Below are 6,751 nucleotides of genomic sequence, written 5' to 3'. Positions count from 1 at the left end.
ATGTTCCTGAGCTGCCTCAGTCTGAAATCCAACACCATAGTGGGCTGTCATGGATGGCTGTGAATGCTAATGGATTACAGTGGAAATTAGTGGGAAGTGGGAAGTGCTTTTAATTTAAGGCACTTATGAGTTGTACTGAAGAAGCTGAAGACTGCTCTTAACATAAAAACACCTGTTGGGTCACAGAATCACAGAATCACTAGGTTGGAAAGGACCTTCAAGATCATCAAGTCCAACCATTAATCCAGCGCCACCATGTCCCCTAAACCATGTCCTGAAGCGCCACATCCACACTTTTTTGAACACTTCCAGAGATGGCGACTCCACCACCTCCCTGGGCAGCTGGTTCCAATGCCTGACCACCCTCTCAGTGAAGAAATTTTTCCTAATATCCAATCTAAACCTCCCCTGGCGCAACTTGAGGCCATTTCCTCTTGTCCTATCACTAGTTACTTGGGAGAAGAGACCAACACCCTCATCACCACAACCCCCTTTCAAGTAGTTGTAGAGAGCGATAAGGTCTCCTCTCAGCCTCCTCTTCTCCAGACTAAACAACCCCAGTTCCCTCAGCCGCTCCTCATAAGACTTGTGCTCCAGACCCCTCACCAGCTTCGTTGCCCTTCTCTGGACACGCTCCAGCACTTCAACATCCTTCTTGTAGTGAGGGGCCCAACACTGAACACAGGATTCAAGGTGCGGCCTCACCAGTGCCGAGTACGGGGGCACAATCACTTCCCTACTCCTGCTGGCCACACTATTCCTGATACAGGCCAAGATGCTGTTGGCCTTCTTGGCCACCTGGGCACACTGCCGGCTCATGTTCAGCCAGCTGTCAACCAGCACCCACAGGTCCCTTTCCGCCGGGCTGCTCTCTAGCCACTCCTCCCCAAGCCTGTAGCGTTGCATGGGGTTGTTGTGACCCAAGTGCAGGACCCGGCACTTGGCCTTATTAAACCTCATACAATTGACCTCAGCCCATGGATCCAGCCTGTCCAGATCCCTCTGCAGAGCCCTCCTACCCTCCAGCAGATCAACACTCCCACCCAACTTGGTGTCATCTGCAAACTTACTGAGGGAGCACTCAATTCCCTCATCCAGATCATCAATACCATCATCAATGACCATCTTTTGGTCATATCAAAAGATTTATCTGGCCCTGGATGTTGTCGCCAAGAGCGGATACAAGAGCACAAGGGGCTAACTAGGGTTAACTGGGTAAAGAATAGGGGAAGCATATATGGCATTTCCCCTTTCTACTCTCCAGTCTCCAGTGTCCAACAAGTTCGAGGTTAGGGACATGTATGAAGGTTAGAGCCCTTACTGCTTCATGCAAAACCAGCCAGTCCTAAATAAGTTGGAAAAGGGAAATGCTGGACTTTTTAAAGGGGCCTTAACAGCCCCCTTCAAAGCAGAACATTGCCTTCTCTAAACACGGAGCTGTTAGTGCTGTAATAATGCTGTAAGAAAATGAACAATGAAGTTACCTGTGAGATAAGAGGAAAGAAATGTATTTGGTAACCACATCCACATAACAGCTTACTGCATTCACAGTAAGTCTTTGCATTTGGAGGGATACCCAAAATTTACAAGGGAAGAGGGGAGCATTGGGTTGGTTTTTTTTTTTCAGTTCTTCAAACTATTGGCTTAACAGCTTTCATTAAAGATAGTTCCATTTATAAACTGTTGCAAGACACTGTGGTAGAAAGAATGCCAGAAAACCATCTAAATTAGACGAAGTTGTAATCTGTGTCCAAAGCAGTATGCACCATATGCTCTACAGTCTTTAATAAATCTTTTCCAGCTACACTGTCCAGGAATATGGAAAGGAAAGTCCAATTCTTTCCATTCAAAATAAATCTGTGCTCATTTCACAATCCAATTTTACAATCTCTGACATTAGTGTATGTGTTCATGCTGTTATATAAAGCATAGCAAGAAAAGGGGAATCACCACATAGTTCAGCACATGCTAAATGACCAGTCTCTGATGCCCATTAGCATGACTACCTTAATTCTCCTTCAATTCAGAAACTAAACAAGTCACTCAGGCACCTGAGACCAAGTTGCCTAATTCTGCACCAGGAGCGTCATTCCTAGAGCTGAATGCCAGACTGCAGAATGCTGCAGTGGTCTGCATGGTAATAGCCAAGTCTTCTTATGAGTTAATTCCAGATTTTTCATTCTAAAATAAAAATAACTGAATTCTTATGTATTTGCTAAGATTTTCTGCATAGCTTTTCTACGTTTCTGTGTACACTAATCTTTGAGGAATACCATTTGCCAAATTTTTCCATAGAGATTTTCCATACGCATTTTCCACATATTGTACAGTTTTCTCAGCTTTGTTCTTTGCAAGACTTAGAGATTTTTCAGTCTTACAAACAACTTTATCTGGAAATAGGAATAACAATACAAAAATACACATAAAAACTGTAATACATATAGCTGGAAAATGCTCCCTTTAAACAAACTGTTATGCCTACTGATCTAACCTTCTTTCTGGTATCTATCTCTTCACTTGGAAGGCTGGAAATAGACAAAAGGAAAAAATACTCTGTCTTTGAAATAAAACAACTCCCTCATCAGAGTTACTGCTTCTTTTCTGCTTATTACTACTCCTGTTCTTGTGTGGAACTCTGCTGTTTTTACTATTTTAATCTTAATGAGGATAGGATCAGTTCTGCCTTAAGTGCCTGCAAAATTTGAGGCCAACATCCTTTCTGCTATAGGGATTCCCTAATCAATTTGAGTAGTCTAAGATTCCTCATCTTAGATTTACTAGAGAGATGTTTAATCTTACCCCTTCCACTGTCCATTCCTCCCACATTTTGAGCAAGCTCTGAGCACTACTCTCACCACATTCATATTCTCTGATCTTCTTTCTGCCCTGCCTCATCTCTGTTCCACCAGGGAGGAAACTGGCCAGGATGTGCTGGAGGATGCCAAGCTTACATGAAGTTTTCCATTTTTATTTCCAAATCTTATAGGAAAATAATCGGATTGGCCAGGTTCACAGGGTCTTGCAGAAACAAGGAGGCTTGGGTGACGATAAGCCCCACATCAGCATAAAATCCACAGCTGCTTGCAGGGAGCACCCTAGAAAAGGATGGTCCCCCACCCTCCCTTTGGTAAGGCTCTTCGTATTTAAATGAAGACATTCTTGGCAATATCCGTATCGCTAGGCAGAAGTAGCCTCAAAAGCCGTACTTGAAGCCAAATGCATCGCTGTGAATTTTGTTTTAGAGGGCCATTAAGGACAGCTCAATTCAAAAGGGATTCACTTTCCAACTGAAAGTACACTTTGATATGCATTCTCTCTCTGAAAGACAATGTGCCAGGCAACAATAGCTTCTACTTCTGATGGCAGGTGGTTGGTATTAGTCTGAACACATGGCCCAGGGTCATTTCTAGAGATGTTTTGAGATCTCTTTCTGCAAGGGAAGACTAGATTTGTAATCAATCTGAATTCAGACTCTTGACAAAGAAACGTCAGTGAAAGATAATGGATCTCAGTAGCACCATTACCTTCATGCACCCCTAGAATCTTTTTGTTCACGAGACTAAAAATGAAGCCCTTATGCACATCAAGAGCTTTTCTGCCTATAAGCACAGATAAAGCACGGAACCTATAGCACATATAAGTGCAAGGTTATAATGTATAGTTTTTTTCAACTATATGGTCAACGAAAGTATTTTAGCAAGTGTATTTATGTAATTTATAGAATAATTTATGTTTTAAAAAAGATTATTTTCTCTCCAAACACTGTTGGGACATTTCTAAATAGGTAGGTTATTATTTCCCCATCTTCCTTCACTGACCAGGTAAAAATATATCCTGGAAAACCCTCATACTTTCAAGCATGTCCATCCAAATGCACAGGTAACAAGAATCTCATCTTACAGAAACACACTGTTCAGCAAAGGCTTGTAGCTTTCTCTTCTGTATTTATTTCAGTTAAAGGCAAGACTCCTGGAATCAATCCCAAATACCTTTAAATAGATCTAGCAACGTTAAATTGAAGTTCAATATAAATATTTATTTAAACAAAAAAGTGTGCTTGCCAATCTCATCAGTTGTTGACTGACATACTAAAGGCTTCAGAGGCCTAAATCAAAGTCAAGAGTGCTTTAGCTAACTACTTCCACAGTCAGCAAAGACTAACGAACCGGTTAAGACGTGGAGTAATATGCTCTGTGCTCAGTAAATGTGTAATCCTGTCCAGAGATTCTGAGACATATTTGCCCAAAGGGTTTATACATATTATCAGAATTCATAGTAGAATTCCTATCCCTGCTGCAAAGACTTCTACCTACAGCAAAGAAAAATTTATGCTAAGAATCTGCATACCACTTTTCGTGCAAGTTTCTTTTCTAAAAAGGTGCAGATCATAAAAAATGTATATAGATAGTATTTGGGCTGATGAAACAAAAATAAAAGTCATCAAGTAAGCTCACTATTTTTATCTGAATGAGGTTTACACTGAAAAGGGATTTTATGCAATAAACAGGTAAGTCAAACTGTATTGGGAATTGTCAGAAATTCTGATCACAGATGGTCAGGAATTTTTTAGCCGGAGCCAAAGCTTTTCCTGGTAATATACCTGTTCTGACAAAATTGCTATTGGAAACGTTTTCTCAGCTCCAGCACTGGGTGTAGGCAAGCAGATGTAGTTGTCTGGCAATGGGAATAAATAACTTGTTGGTCTGAGCAAGCAGCTGGGTTTTGCAGACCCCATATATCTTTGCTTTGCTTTGCTTGATTTAGAGCAGGGAGTTGAACCCATGTGAGGGCCGTAACCAGACGGTGATAAGCTGACTTTCTTTTTAGCTTGATGAGTATTTGATCAGTTATACACAGTGGAGCAGCTCCAGTCACGGAGAGGCCAGTCTTCCACACCAGAATAGTCCCCAGCCTAGCCGTCAGACAGCAACGTGAGCATTCCCGAGTCTGATTCGGGCAGGGTCTGATTTGAAGGCAGGTCTCTCGAATCCCTTGAGGATACCATAAGCATGAGGCAATTGGCTGTGATACGTGTCTGTCTGTTCAAAAGGTTATTTTTGCTCCCGATGCAGAATGGGGGAAAAACTCTCTCTTCACAATCCGTCCTTTCAAAAGGATAGACTCCCCCCCGTTCTCCGTATACACCACCGAGTTCGTAGAAGAGGCTGAGCAGAACCTGCCACAATGCCTGACCCTGGAGACAGGCGATGCGGCTAAGGTACACCCGGCTGCGACTGCCGCAGAACTTGCTCGGTGAGCGTGGTTTTATCCATGCCATCACCTGACGTATTAATTTGCTGCAGAAGCAGAAACCTCGGAATATTAACAAAAAACCCACTCCCCCCAACATCAGAAGTACCTGTGTCAATTCAGTAGACGTACCCACAGCCACGGCCCACGGGGGCTCCGGGCGGCGGGGGCTGCCGGCCCTCCCCGCTCGCCGACGCAGGATGGCGCCCGCGGCATGAGCAGTTACCCGGGGGGAGCAGGTTCACCGCGCAGCGTTGGTCGCCCCGAGCGGCCGTGCCCCCGAGGACCGTGGGTTTTGCAGCTCAGCTTTTCAATGCGCCGGTACCTTCTGCTACTCCCCGACCCCACTGTGACATTGTTTTCGCCAAGCGACTGTAAAAGGACCTCAGAAATAAGTGTTTATCATCAGTGCGCGCGAAGTTTCAGTGTGAGTGATGACAGATGCGGCTACCTTTTTCAGGGGGTGTGCGTGCTTACTTTGCTGGAGCTAGTGCTAAAAAGACATTTCGCATGGTTTTATGTAGAATCTAACTCCGTTCTAGCAGTGCTTCACGGCCGAGGATCACTACGCGGCGTTTACTGGAAAGGGTGACCGCCCGCCGCAGGTCGGACCTCTCCGCCTCCCGGGGCGGGCAGCCAGCCCCGCGGGGCCGCGCGGGATGCTGCGCCGAGCGTCGCCTCCGCAGGCCGAGCCTGTGCTTTCGATCGGGGGAAGAGGGCCCGGAGCAGCTGCGCTCCTGGACCTTCCCCTGCGGGTCACTTCGCAGGCCCGCCAGTTACCGCAGATGCACCAGAACCAACACCTACCGCCTCCGCCTCGGGAGGGTAACGCACACCAGCGGGCAACAACAGTTAGCAGAAGCATTTCTCCCGCCCCCCCCCCCCCTTTTTTTTTGGCTATCGGAAATTAACCGGGCGGTGAGGTCGTCTGTCCCTCGCCGCCCCGCCACCGCCAGCTTCACGGAACGCCAGCGGCCCCGCAGACCGCCAACCACCCTCTGCCCTGCCCACCTTCCCCCCGCTCCCCGGCAGGGCTGGCGATGCGGCGGCGGAGCCGCTGCGTCGGGGCGCCCCCCTTGCGCCCCCCCGCTTCCCCGCCGCGAGTGGCGGGGCACTCGCTGCGCGGGCCGGGCTGGGCCCATATGCGGGACCCCCGGGCGTCCGGGCCCAGGCGGGACTCCCGGCCGCCGCCCCGCTGCCGTGGTCCCCCCGCTGCCGCTCGCTGCGCGAGCTTGGGACACCGCCTCCCTTCAGCTGGAAATGGGTGTTGGTTTTTAGTGTTTTTTTATTCTTTTCTTTTATTAAGGCCCGTTACGGGGCGCGAGCCGGGCCCCGCCGGCGGGAAGGGGTGTGGGCGGAGGGGTCCGCCCCGGCCCACCGCCCACCGCCTGCACACCGGGGCAGCCGCAGCGGCGGCACGGCCGTCCCAGCATCTCCCTGCAGCCAGGCCGGGCTCCCCGCCGGCGGCTGCGCGGCTCCCGCCTTCCACCCCGCGGCACCG

Source organism: Phaethon aethereus (genome assembly GCF_964289735.1).
Source record: "Phaethon aethereus genome assembly, chromosome: Z".
NCBI classification, from domain to species: domain Eukaryota; kingdom Metazoa; phylum Chordata; class Aves; order Phaethontiformes; family Phaethontidae; genus Phaethon; species Phaethon aethereus.
The sequence above is the reverse complement of the archived record's forward strand: the minus strand, read 5'-3'. Positions refer to the sequence as shown.